General features: G+C 41.9%; 1 pseudogene; it reads left to right on the top strand.

Annotated features, from left to right (window-relative positions):
• The first annotated feature begins 10,158 nt into the window (after window positions 1-10,158).
• LOC123170697 (cytochrome P450 704C1-like) lies at window positions 10,159-12,770 on the top strand (annotated as a pseudogene).
• Window positions 12,771-15,031: the final 2,261 nt, after the last annotated feature.

The raw sequence follows: 15,031 nt of genomic DNA, 5'->3' as shown, positions 1-15,031 counted from the left end.
GAATAAAACACGTCGAAGAGATAGAAGGTTGAATAAGGTGTAAAAAGTGGCCATATATGTAGGTAAACATGGTCAAGAGTGTCAACGCAATAGTGAAGCCATTTTTTTCTATACTAATAATTACTCCCTCCGTCCCGAATTACTTGTCGCAAAAATGAATAAAAGTGGATGTATCTAGAACTAAAATGCGTCTAGATACATCCATTTCTATGACAAGTATTTCCGGACGGAGGGAGTAGATTCAAATTCTCCCTACAAAGATTGGGCGCCTACCAAGTTACCAGCATATAAAGGACCACATCTGCAGGCCATGAGCATTCATCTCGTGGAGAAGGAATGAAGACTCCACCAAACTCTTGCACTTGTGGGAGTAATATTCTCTGTGCATCTCGCCTTTCATATATACCGCTTCATTTTCACAATAAATGTAATTATTCCTCCACCCACAATTCTAACTAGCGATTCATAAGATAGGTACCAACCATAAAAACAGAGTGTATACCATGGTAAACGAACGGGAGAGATATGTATGGACATAACGCGGTAACCGGAGGCATCAGAACATTAGCAAACACTTTTTCACTTGCGTTGGCTCCTGAACTGAGCACTTTTTTAGGAGTTCTGTCAAGAGATCGGAGAGCATCTTCAAGAATCATAATCTCAGTGTACCATGCAACATTCTTATGTGGCCTGTCAATTCTCATCCTCCAAAGACGTGAGCTCTTCCTCCTGTCACAAAAACGTTGGCCTAGCATATGTATACGAGCACATAAATCCAGCTGCTACGTATGCCGTGTAGGTGTTGCTGTCAAGTTGCCGTTCCAGTTAATTAGGACATAGTATCCAGTTTTGCTGAACTGATGCCCACGGAATCAGTTATGTCACTGCCTCCCCTGATGTCCTCTCCTCTGTTTGCTGATACGAAAATGCAAATTACTCCCTCCGTTCCTAAATACTTGTCTTTCTAGGCATTTCAACAAGTGACTACATACGGAGTAAAATGAGTGAATCTACACTCTAAAATATGTCTACATACATCCGCATGTGATATTCATTTGAAATGCCTAGAAAGACAAGTATTTAGGAACGGAGGGAGTAGTTCGTATCATACAACCAGCATCTCCTTAAGCTTGTGAACAAATGTGGAAGCTTCAAAGTGGGCACTCTTGAGTGCATCCCCAAAGAGATGAGCAGATCTGCAAGCCCAGTCTGTCAAAGCTCCCTATCAGTTTCCTCTGTTTTGGTCAGATACTGTAGAATATATGTATAATGTCAACAAATATACATTTTTGGCAACATAGTGTATTTGTTCTTAAGGGCCTTCGTCAGCTTAGTATTCTCCTCAGTAATCACCATTCTCAGCAGTTGCCCCTTTATCGTTTTTTCATATGATGGTAAATAACTTAGCACGTCGATCCAACATAAGTCACATGGGGTGCGTTGATACCCAAATTCCACAACATAACGGCGAAAAGCGATGTTATGTTTTTGTAGATATTATCCAACTCATAGTGAGTAACCTACATTTACAGGATCCTAGTAGCATGTGTTTGTGGAAAGTTGTGGAAGTGTTCCTACTCTCCATACAGGGAGAGCCGCATGTTATATATTGATATGCGCGAGAGGTGTCTCGTGGCGTTACAAGATGCGATCATGAGCTAACGATCGAGAGATACAATAGGGAGAAGAGATAGAAAGATAAGGGAGAATTAAAACAAACTCTATCTCTAACTACCTAAGATAAACATGGCGCATGTGTCACATAATAAACGTGACATGATGTTTAACACTCCCCCATAATCAAAACCGAACTAGGTTGAGATTACGCCGAAAATCTTCAAAGCTTCTAGTTGATAGCGCCTTTGTAAACCCATCTGCAATTTGATCCTTGGAAGAAATGAACCTGATCTCTAATTCTTTGTTGGCAACTCGTTCCCTGACAAAGTGAAAATCTATCTCGATGTGTTTGGTCCTGGCATGGAAAACTGGATTAGCAGACAAATAAGTTGCTCCAAGGTTATCACACCAAAGACAAGGTATTGGAGTTCTTAATATTCCCAACTCTTTCAGTATTGCTTGGATCCAAATGACTTCAGCTGTAGCGTTTGCCAGTGCTTTGTATTCTGCTTCAGTGCTAGACCTGAAGACAGTGGCTTGTTTCTTTGCACACCAAGAGACTAAGTTTGGGCCATGAAAGATTGCAAATCCCTCGGTGGACCTTCTATCATCCAAGCAGCCAGCCCAATCCGCATCAGAGAAGGCACTGATGCCCATGGAGGATGATCGGTTGATGGAAAGGCCCATACTGACAGTGTTCTTGACATACCGTAAGATGCGTTTTGCTGCTGTCCAGTGAGCTGTGGTAGGTGCATGCAAGAACTGGCAAACCTTGTTGACTGCAAATGAGATGTCCGGACGAGTAAGTGTTAAGTATTGAAGCGCACAAACTATACTTCTGTAACTGGTGTTGTCATCCTGATTCAGGAGTGTTCCCTCTGTGAGAGAAAGTGTTTCTGAACTTGACAAAGGAGTCGGTGATGGTTTACAATCCTGCATGCCAACTCTGCTCAACAAGTCAGTAACATATTTGCCTTGAGAAAGATGAATGCCATGATCAGTTTTCTTAACTTCAATGCCTAGAAAATAATGTAAGTCTCCCAAATCTTTGAGAGCGAATTCTGACCGAAGATCACTGAGTAGGGCTGTAATTGCTTCATTGGACGAGCTAGTAACAATTATATCATCAACATAAACAAGAACAAAGATGGCAGTTTGAAACTTGTTGTAAATAAACAGAGAAGTGTCAGACTTTGATGGAACAAACCCAAGTGCTTGCAACTTAATACTCAACCGAGAATACCAAGCTCTGGGGGCTTGCTTGAGTCCATACAGAGCCTTGTCAAGCTTACAAACATGGAAAGGTGCATTTGGATCTGCAAACCCAGGAGGTTGTTTCATGTACACCTCTTCTTCCAGAACACCATGAAGAAACGCGTTCTGTACGTCTAGCTGGCAAAGACTCCATCCCCTGGAAACAGCAATCGAGGGCACAAGATGAATAGTAGCTGCTTTGACAACTGGACTAAACGTGTCCTCATAGTCAATACCATACCGTTGCTTGAAACCCTTTGCAACTAAGCGGGCTTTGTAGCGGTCAATAGTGCCATCGGATTTTCTCTTAACTCGATAGACCCATTTGCAATCAATAAGATTTATACCTTGACGATGAGGAACTAAATGCCATGTCTTATTACATTGCAATGCAGATATTTCTTCCTCCATTGCTTGTTTCCATCTAGTGTCTCCAAGAGCAGCAGCGAGCGACTTTGGTTCACTGGATTCCCCTATCAAACACGTGAGGCCATACTTGGAAATATTTTTGTAATTAATTCTATTAATAACTCCTTGTTGCAACCTGGTTCGTGTAGAACGGACTTCAGAAGAGGGAGCCACAGAAGATCCGGGCACCTAAGGAGGATCAGCCGCAGCAGATCCCGAGGGAGATCCTGGCGCGCTGACGGCGCCCGATCCCGAAGACGCCTCGGGATGAGGCGAGGCGACCAGGCCCACGCCGCGGTCAGGCGCGGCTGTCTCACGGTCGGGGGAGACCGCGGGAGTGGAGGGCCCAGGCGCGGGCCCGGGCGCAGGGGTGCGGCACGCGGAGCCCTCGGGTTGGCTGGGCCGGCACGCGCGTGGAGAGGCGGGGAAGCCAGGCGGTGGCCCAGCTGGTCGCGCCGATCCCGAAGCGGATCTGGGCACTGCAGGCGGGACGTCGACAGCGGGCGCCTGGATGGATCCCGAGGCGGATTGCATGGCAGAGGGAGGCAATCCCGAGGAGGATCCTCCAGGGGATTCCGTGCACATAAAATGCTCCACTGTAGCGCCATTTTGAACACCATTTTCAACACCATTTGCACTGTTTCTTTCACTGTTTACTGCTGAAACACAAAGCTCAGGTATAAAGTTAGGAGGGTTGGACAAATATTGATCATCACAATTATTTTCTTCCCCATGAGCACCATTGGAGAGACTAGAGGGCAAAAGAAGAATTTCTTTGCGAAGAAGGGCACCGGCATTGGGATGGAGTGTTGCAAAGGGAAACTGGGTTTCGTCAAAGATAACATCCCGGGAGATATACACTCGACCGGTAGAAACATCTAAGCACTTAACTCCTTTATGTTGTGTACTATAGCCAAGAAAAACACACTGTTTCGAACGAAATATGAATTTACGGTTGTTGTATGGACGGAGATTGGGCCAGCATGCACACCCAAATACACGAAGTGGAGCATAGTCTGGTTTGACATGCAAAAGACGCTCGGTAGGAGTTTCATTTTTGATGACACGACTGGGTAGAATATTAATAAGGTGCACAGCTGTGAGAAAGGCTTCATCCCAAAACTTTAGTGGCATGGACGCAGCGGCAAGCAAAGCAAGGCCTACCTCAACAATGTGTCTGTGTTTGCGGTCTGCCGAGCCATTTTGCTGGTGAGCGTGGGGGCAGGAGACATTGTGAGATATTCCCAACCTTTGAAAAAAGGAGTTGAGTTTTTCGTACTCACCACCCCAGTCGGATTGAACGACAAGAATTTTTCTATTAAATTGTCTTTCAACAAGTGCTTGAAAGTTTTGGAAAACTTGGAACACATCACATCTTTTCTTAAGAAGATATATCCACTATATTTGCTAAAGTCATCGATGAAGCTAACATAATAAGCATGTCTACCAACAGAAAGAGGAGCAGGACCCCATACATCAGAGAATATGAGCTGTAAAGGTTTAGTAGACACACTAGTTGAGACAGGATATGGCAACTGATGACTTTTAGCTCTTTGGCAAGAATCACACACTGTTTCAGAGTTATGCTCTCCAACAACTGAGAGATTATTTTTGCTAAGAATTTTCTCGACAATAGAAAAAGAAGGATGGCCCAAACGGGCATGCCATCTCTCTACAAAGAGTCTAATGGCACTACACACTTGTTTATTAAATCTGCTAACTTTGGGAATCAAAGGGTAGAGTCCATCCACGCATCTACCTCGGTAAAGGATTTGCTTCGTGACCTGATCCTTGATCAAGAAAAAGAATGGGTGAAACTCTAGAAAAACATGATTGTCAAGAGCAATACGATGTACAGAGAGAAGGATTTTCGATGAACTAGGACAATGATGAATATTGTTAAGATGTATATCTCTATGCGGGGAATGAATAATTGAATAACCAATATTGCTTATCTCCATACCTGAACCATCAGCATTATGGACTTGATCATGCCCGTTGTATCTTTCATGCATGGTGACCTTCTCTAGCTCATGGGTGATGTGGTCGGTGGCTCCAGAATCAACATACCAATTTGAATCTGCACCATAGCTTGTGTTTGCCGCAGCAGCAACTTTCTTCTTTCGTGAGTTATCTTCAGCATATCGCCACTTGCATTCTTTTGCTATGTGATTAGTTTTCTTACAAATTTGACACTTGCCCTCATACTCATCATACCCATGAAAGTTGTTGTTGTAGTGGTTCTGGCCGCCCCTATTGTTGTTGTAGAAGGGTCGGCCTCCTCCCTGGTGATGGTTGTTGTAGTTGGAGCCGCCGCCGCCGCTGTTGTTGGAGTAGTGGCCGCCACCACCACCCCGTAGTGGTTGCCGTTGTCGCCGTAGTGGCCTCCGCCGCCACCGTTGTTGGGGTAGTAGCCGCCACCGCCGTGTCCAGAATCACGACGGGAGCCGCCGCCGCCGCCGGCTCCATTGCCGCGGTAGCCTTTGGGCGGGCCACCTCCACAGCCGCATGATGCGGCGTTGGCCGACGACTTGAAGGCCCCGGCGCCCCTGCCCTGGAACATCTCCACCCGCTGATCGAAGGTAGAAACCATGCCGAAGAGTTCATCTACAGAAACATCATCAGGGCGAACATCAAGGGCAGAGATGATTGGTTGGTAATCCATGTCCAGGGCAGAGATGATGTGAGAGACGAGCTCATTTTCTGTGATAGGTTTGCCTGCTGCAGCTAGTTCATCGGCAAGACCTCGCATGTGACAAAAGTATGTGGCGGCAGATTGGGTTCCTTTCTGGGCGGTGGTGAGAGAGATGCGAACGTGGTTTGCTTTGGAGCGGGACTAGGCAGAAAACATATTGGCAAGGGCTGTCCAGATTGCATGAGATGTATCTAGGGAGGCAACCTGAACTAGCACCTCCTTGGAGAGATTGCGGAGTAGATAGGCGATGATTTGTTGATCCTGGATCAACCAAGGAGCATAAGCAGGGTTAGGAACGACCTGATCTTTGCCCTCGGAGGTTTTGCTGACTAGGTTTTTTTTCTGGTTCGGCGATGGTTTTGTCAAGGTATCCAAAGAGACCGGCCCCCATGATCTGGGAGCGGGCTTGAGCACGCCAGAACATAGTTCGATCTGGTAAGAGGTTCTGAGACATTGTTGTTGAGGCCGGAGGAAACTACAGCGGTGGAGGTCGACATAGTCGAGTTTTGGAAGGAGGAGGATAGCTAGACGAGGTGGAAGAAGATCGCTCTGATTACCATGTGGAAAGTTGTGGAAGCGTTCCTACTCTCCATACAGGGAGAGCCGCATGTTATATATTGATATGCGCGAGAGGCGTCTCGTGGCGTTACAAGATGCGATCGTGAGCTAACGATCGAGAGATACAATAGGGAGAAGAGATAGAAAGATAAGGGAGAATTAAAACAAACTCTATCTCTAACTACCTAAGATAAACATGGTGCATGTGTCACATAATAAACGTGACATGATGTTTAACAGTGTTTACGTCTTTTCCATTGATAATGCAGATTTTAAGGTGTCCCTTCAGAGAATAAACGTTGATCAACATAAAAGACCACACCTATATGTTACAACAGCCCACGTGTGTATTCAACTCGCTGAGATGGAATGAATACTCCAGCACTCCACAAACTCTCTTGCAGTTGTGTGAATAATGTTCTCTGTCTGTCCCTGACTATATATACCACTCCATTACTATGAATGTTGTGTAAGGGCGTCCACTTAACATTTTCATCTTGGATGGCAATGAAGCGTATTACTGTCGTTGTAAAGATAGGCATGTAGAGGTAAAGATGTGAGAGTAATACATATCCTCTCTTCCTTCCCTTTGCACTTGATAGGGGAGCAACGAAGAACGAAACCATCGGCTACGTCCACGAGAAGATCCCTAATTGTCGTTGTCGTAACATAAATGTGGGGAGGAGCTATAGTGACGTATGTCATACGCATCATGGTGGTCAATTTGAACAAGGAAAATTCAGAATCATTACTATGCTTATGCACAAGGAGTAATAAAATAAAAGGTTAGAATATTAGGCTGCCTAGTGCATATGGGACCCATCAACGTCGTACTAGCACGTTTTTTTATAACCCTGTCTAACTAGCATCTTTACTTGTCACCATCCCCATACTAAAAACAAGTAGTATTACTCCGTTCAATAATGTAAGACGTTTTTGCAAGTTAATTATGGAACGGAGGGAGTAGCATGTACGTCAGTTTGTGAATGACTCCATGCCAAACTATAAATTACAGCGCCGCAAACAAGCTAAGCCTCTCGTTGTCGGGGCACATCCTCCTTTTATATTCACTCAAAAAAAGCACTGTACAAGAGGGAGAGGCAATGCACAAAAGTGCCCATACATGGAGATAAAAAAGGTTAAGAGAGGCAACACAACAATGAAGCCATTTTATTTATTGATAATTATAAATCTGAAACATCCCGCCGAAGGCCGTGCGCCTACCAAGTACCAGCTTATTAAGGACGACACCTATAGGCTACAGCAGACCGTGAGCATTCATCTCGTGGAGAAGGAATGAAGGCTCCAACAAACTATCACACTTTTGAGAATGTTCTCCCGTTGCAATGCACGCGCCCTTTCGCTAGTGAAAAATAAAAGAAGTAATTAGGCAGAACAAGTGGGCTGTCCTTGTTGGTGACAGTGGGTGATGGTAAACTGAGAGGTTGGGAATTTGAATCCTACCTCAGGCATGTATTTTTTGAAGGTTAAAAAACTAAAAAAATGAGCCAAGCCCAGAACGAAGGGGTGTGTGCGCCTGTTTGTCTAACAAGACCACAAGGTGCAGGCGGCGAAACAAAATGAGGTTCAAAATGCCGAAAGCAGGAACAAAATGCTATGGTCGCCGAGCGCATCTTCTGGAATCGTAAATCGTAATCTGGTGTACCATAGAGCATTCTTATGCAGGCTGTCAACTCTCATCCACCAAAGACGTGAACTCTTCCAGTCTTCCTCCTGACACATTAAAGGTTGGCCTAGCACATGTATACAAGCACATAAATCCAGCCGCTACACTCAATTAATTAGGACACAGCATCTAGTTTTGCTGAACTCATGCCCACGGAACCAGCTACGGCACTGCCTCGCCTGACGTCCTCTTCTCTCTTTGCCGATACAACAATGCAGCAAAATGTTGCCATGGCAATTAGAGATTGTGAATTTTTTGTCTTCCCTGTAGATCGGTTCAGCCCATTTCTTGTAGCATACATTCGAAGATAAACCATTTATCCAATCTGCAGCTGTACGCTGAGAAGGAAGGGGCAGCAGACCCGACCGTTGCTCCCGTTGCAATGCACGCGCGCTTTCGCTAGTGAAAAATAAAAGAAGTAATTAGGCAGAACAAGTGGGTTGTCCTTTTTCGTGACAGTGGGTGATGGTAAATCAAGAGGTTGGGAGTTTCAATCCTACTTCACGCACATATTTTTTGAAGGTTAAAACACTAAAAATAATGGGCCAGGCCTAGGACGGAGGGGGGGTGTCTGCCTGTTTGTGTGACGCGCGGGCAGATCAGCTATATACGTCCATGCCACATATGGTGGTGGGTATACTTTATGCTCAAAGGACCAATACAGGCTACAGCAGGCCACGAGCATTCATCCGAGAGAGAAGGAATGAAGATTCCACCAAACTCTCACAGTTGTGAGAGTAATGCTCTCCATCCATCTCACGCTTCATATATACCACTCCTTGTTCACCCAATTATATTGTTCATCCATCCACAGAACGTTCTAAATTGTGATTCTTTACTAGGCATATATGTAAGCCCATGAGGTAGTTGTCAACCACAAAAATAAAGAGTATATCGTGATAAAACAACCAGAGAGATATGTATGGACATAATATGAGAACTGGAGAAATCAGGGCATTAGCAAACACTGTTTCTGGGTTTCTATTGACAAACTGGGTGGCTCGTACCTCCGACACAAAGCAAGGCCTGTGAGACTGCTAAGCTCCCCAGATAACTCAAACTGAACCAAGTGACAATTGTGCAGAAGCCAGTTGTCGCACCAGAATGAAATGTGGACATGGTAAACAAAATTGAGTCCAAAAGGCGGAAAGCTTGGAGAGAATGCTATGGTTACCCATCACATCTTCGGGAATCGGAATCCCATGTACCATACAACATTCCTATGCGGCATGTCAACTCTCATCCACCAAAGACATGAAGGCTTTCTCCTGTAACATAAAAGGTTGGCCTAGCACATGTACAAGCAGATAAATCCTGCTGCAAGTTGCTGTGTAGGTGTTGCTGTCAATGAAAGTAGCCGCTCTAGTTAATTAGGACACAATTAATATCCAGTTTTGCTGAACTCATGCCTACGGAATCAGCTATGTCACTGCCTCCCCTGACGTCCTTTCTTCTGTTTGCTGATACAATGATCTGCATTAGAATCAGATAATTAGCCCGAAACACAGCAAGTACAACGCAATTAGATGGGGTACTGTACTAACCAACACTGCGGGTCTGCCCCAGCATGTCAGAAATATTTACCCGGGTACAAAAAAAATTTGCGGGAGGTACCATTTTTTTATGTATGAGAAGTTGAATCTTGGTTGTCCTGTAAGGCTGAAACTGAAGTGTGACATGGTAAGAGTGAGAGATATGCTTTTGGAGATCTTGGTTGCTAGGGAAGCCTTTAACTCAAAATGATCTGCACAAAATCTTACCAAACTAAAATTTTGCAGATTCAAATTTGTATTGGACGACCAATCAGCGCATATGCGATGATGTCCCGAACCATCAAGATAGTTTGAAGTTTGAACACACGTTATCCATTTTCTACGACACAAGACTGTCAAAAACCTGAGAGTATAGAAACATTCATGTCACTCTCCTAGCTCTGACCATGGCTCCCCTGCTCTCCTCCCTCGCTGCATCCGCGGGCATATGCGTAGTCTCAGCTCTTGCCGTAGTTCTTCTGGTTATCACCCTCTACATCCTCGGCGTCGCCGGATCCTTTGCTGTCTTCTGCATCAAGAGTTCACCCTGAGAGCCCATCGGGACCGTGTTCCGGCAGCTCAACAACTTTGACAAGATCTTCGATGAGCATGTCAAGTATGCGCTCCTGCACCCTACCATCAGGCTCGTCTATCCTGGGCACAGTGAGATCTTAACCGCCGACCCTGCCGTCATGAGCATGTCCTCAAGACAAACTTCAGTAAATACAGCAGGGTAGTTCTCCTTGCTTATCATATTTGTTCCTCCTCTCTTTCTTGCTAACCAATAATATGGTGGATTGGTGGTAGATGGTTCAGTCTGCATGTCAGATGTTAAACTGTATCCTGCAAAATTTAAACAGAGGATGGTCAACAGTCAAAACTCGAGTAGTCTGTAGAACATATTGTCATGTGATATCAACCTTTGAATTCAGATTCATGCTAGTCAGACTAATCATATACTCCCTCCGTTCCAAAATAGATGACTCAACTTTGTACTAATTTTAGTACAAAGTTGAGTCATCTATTTTGAAACGGAGGGAGTACGTGCTATTTAGAGATAAACTGAATGCATGTGCCAATTTGCAAAAAGTAGAAGACACTGCTGAGTCTTGACTACAATTTGACAATGACAGATCCTATTTCACTGGGGGGCTTCAACACAGAAATCGTCAAGGATCTCTTTGGAAATGGGATTTTTGTGACAGACGGGGACAAGTAGCGACACCAGAGGAAGCTATCAAGCCACGAGTTCTCAACCAAGGTGCTACGCGACTACAACAGTAATGTTTTCAGAATGAATGCTGTAAAACTGGCAGAGAAGACCTCATCTGCAGCAGCTAACAGAATTACCATAAACATGCTGGTACTTCCATGATTATCTACCATCAATATAAATAGGATAGTATTGTAACTGCTAAGATCATATATCTAGCTTTAATAGTTCAGTCAACGCCTGTCAAATTTAGAACTTTATAACCTGCAAAAGAGAGAAGCAAATCAAATCCTAGCTAGACCTAAACTGCCAAACAAAAATTCAGTTAACCATTCATGGGAAATAACTGGGGTAAATCTAGTTTCTCCAGAACTTCTGAATTGGGCTATCCATTACTCAGATTTCTGAGTGAGCAAAGAATGAATTGACTCCGAGTTTGAAGTTTTAGGTACACACTTGGAGTGAATTAATGCGCATTTGCTGGCAGTTATCTTAATTTCTACCATTTCCTCAGGACCTTCTGATGAGAACAACTATGGATTCAATATTCGAAGTGGGATTTGGTTTTGAGCTTAACACTCTATCTGGATCAGATGATCCAGCATTGAATTCAGTAAGGCATTCGATGAGGCAAATTCTCTTGTTTACTGTCGGTATGTTGATATGTTCTGGAAGCTGAAATCTTAATACCGGGTCAGAAGCTAAACTGAAAAAGAGCATAAAGATAATTGACCACTTTGTGTTCCAGTTGATCCATCAAAAGAGGGAGAACATGAAAAACATAAGTGGCCATGTAAGAAAAACTATTTCAAAATTTTACATATGTTCAATTCTATCTTTTATGATAAATGTAGAAAGCCAGAGAAAGACCCTGAGACGATGAACGATCGTTACCTTCATGACATAGTGCTCAGTTTCCTGATGCTGGTAAAGACACCACATGAAATACCCTTACATGATTCTCCTACATGCTCTGCAAGAAACCGGTAGTGCAGGATAATGTTGCCTTTGAAACCATAGAATCTATTGAGTGGGCGCAAGAAGATACCAGCATGGAAATGTTCTCGGCAAGATTGAAACAAGGTGCTATTGGCAAAATGCATTACCTCCATGTTGTGATTACCGAGACTCTCCGGCTGTATGCTGGTTTTCCGGTGGTATAAATGATTCCTCTTGCTATTTCCTTTTAAGTGTAGAGTCCAACAATAACAACTCCAGATATGCGTCGACATAATTTAATTAGGACATGGCATACACAGTAACTTACTTTGTGGTACACTTTCAGGATGGTGTACTACCGAACGACCATCAAGTGATAAATGGAGCTGGAATGAACTATATGATCTATGCCATGGGGAGGATGAAGTACCTTTGGAGGGACCATGTTAAAACTGCCCGCTGAAGAATTCAGGGCCGGATGAAATGCCTTTTGGGAGGATGAAATTTCTTTGGAGGGACGATGGGGAGGATGGTTTCATTTTCCTGTAGAATTTAAATTGCAATTTTCATTTAACAAGTCTTCTCTAATGATCAGGCAGGACCACATATCTGCTTTGGGAAAGAATTTGCATGCAGACAGAGGAAATCGTTGCTGCTACCCTGATACAATTTTCCAGGTTCGGACAGGAAGACGAATCCAAGGGTCCAACATACAAAACAATGTTTACCCATCACATGGATAACGGCCTTCATCTATTTGTGTACCCCCGTAACATGTCTGCTTCAACAACAGAGCAAGCTGCTAGATCCTCTGTTGTTGCAGTGAACTATGTACCTTACAAACATCTAAATTTCAAGAAGTTTTAAAAATAAATGTCACCATTTGAGTTTTCATCAGGTTAGTCAGTTTATTTATATTAGTTTAACATTGGCGAAAGAGAGTAAAGTAAACTGTCAGAAACCAGAGAGATCCAGACTGGTGTGATGTCAACCCCAAAATTGGATGTGTTTGGATGCTGTTCAGCTAGATTTTCTTTTTATTTTCATTTTCCGTTTCTCTATTTCCTTTTTGAATTTCAAATTGGTTAAAGAAACAAACTTGTTTTAAATCCATCTTGGAAATTTAACATAGGGGTCAAGGTCAATACTTAGGACTTATGGAATTTAATTTCCTAAAAAATTAAAATGTAGCCCTTTTTGAAATAATTCCCTTCGTTTTTTGAATTAGTTAAAAATGAAAAACTAACTTACACATTTTTTTTAAAAAAAGGCATAAAAAATTATATGGGACTTGTGAAAAATACTTCACAACACAAGTTAAAATTTTAATTGTCACCCTATTTTAGGGCATCATTTTATTCCCTAAATATTCTGGTGTTCAGTCTAATTCCCAATTGACTTTAGGGTTTCAAATAAAATCTACGAGTTTATGGAAATTGTTTCCATCCCAAAATATTTATCAAAAGGTCTTATGCATTTTGTGATCTTAATTTTTGTTTTATAAATATTACCTAAATGACAGATTAGTGTTCTGAATAATTCCGAAAAAATGGAAAATTCCTAATCAAAACTTTGAGTTTTGCTTTATGTTCCCTCTATGTAACCGAGTCTGTGAGATATCTAATAAAGAGTAGCTTTGAGTTAAGGGCTTTATTTTCTTGCTTTGATCTTAAGGGAATTAAATAAAAGAAAGAATAAAAAGAAACAAAAAGATCATATAGTGATCTTATGGAGAGTAACAACTTCACGTATAAAGAGTATGATGAATAAAAGTTGTTGAGAGTTGACAAACATAGTTTTGGTCATTGTTGCAATTAATAGGAAGTAATAAAGAAAGAGAAGCATCACATATAAATATATTATCTTGGACATCTTTTGTAGTTGTGAGCACTCATTAAAATATGACATGCTAAGTAGTTGATGTTCGACAAGGAAGACAACATAATGTGTTATGTTTTCTTATATCTGAATAGAAGTTATATTGTCATGGATCATCCAACATGTTAAGCTTGCCTTTCCCTCTCATGCTAGTCAAATTCTTTGCACTAAGTAGAGATACTACTTGTGCTTCCAAACATCCCTTAACCCAGTTTTGGCATACCTACCTATGGATTGAGTAAGATCCTTCAAGTAAGTTGTCATCGGTGCAAAGCAATAAAAATTGCTCCTTTAAATATGCATGATCTATTGGTGTGAAGAAAATGATCTTTATACGAACTTGTGATATGAAAGAAATAAAAGCGACAGACTGCATAATAAATGTTTTTATCACTAGCGGCGATATAAAGTGGCGTTCTTTTGCATTAAGATTTTGTGCATCCAACCATAAAAGCGCATGACAATCTCTGCTTCTATCTGTGAAGGGTCTATCTTTTACTTTTATCTTTTACCCTTATACAAGAGTCACGGTGATCTTCATCTTTCCTTTTTACACTTTTTCCTTTGGCAAACTCTATGTGAAAAATTATCTTCTACCCTTATAAAGTGACTTATGGAATTTAATTTCCTAAAAAAGTCATCTTCTACCCTTTTTGAAACAATTCCCTTCATTTTTTGAATTAATTAAAAATGAAAAATTTACTTACACATTTTTTTAAAAAGGCATAAAAATTATATGGGACTTGTGAAAAATACTTCACAACACAAGTTAAAATTTTAATTGTCACCCTATTTTAAGGCATCATTTTATTCCCTGAATATTCTGGTGTTCAGTCTAATTCCCAATTGACTTTAGGGTTTCAAATAAAATCTACGAGTTTATGGAAATTGTTTCCATCCCAAAATATTTATTTATCAAAAGGTCTTAAGAATTTTGTGATATTAATTTTTGTTTTTTAAATATTACCTAAATGACAGCTTAGTGTTCTGAATAATTCTGAAAAAATACAAAATTCCTAATCAAAACTTGCTAAGCTCAATCGACCTCAAAGCAAAAAAAAAAAGGAAAAAATTCCTTCTGATATTTTAAAAAAATCCAAATATTGGAAAATTGACAATGATCCTCCTAGCTTTTTTGACATCAAATTGCAAGGTGATCACAATATTATCTTTTACAAGAGTATCAACAATCTCTACAGGTGAATCTTCCATCCACCACACACACACACCTTAGTTTTAGCTAGTTTTGC

This window comes from Triticum aestivum, chromosome 7D, assembly GCF_018294505.1.
Source record: "Triticum aestivum cultivar Chinese Spring chromosome 7D, IWGSC CS RefSeq v2.1, whole genome shotgun sequence".
Classification (NCBI taxonomy): domain Eukaryota; kingdom Viridiplantae; phylum Streptophyta; class Magnoliopsida; order Poales; family Poaceae; genus Triticum; species Triticum aestivum.
Note: the sequence above shows the minus strand (reverse complement) of the source record. Positions and strands in the feature narration are given on the sequence as shown.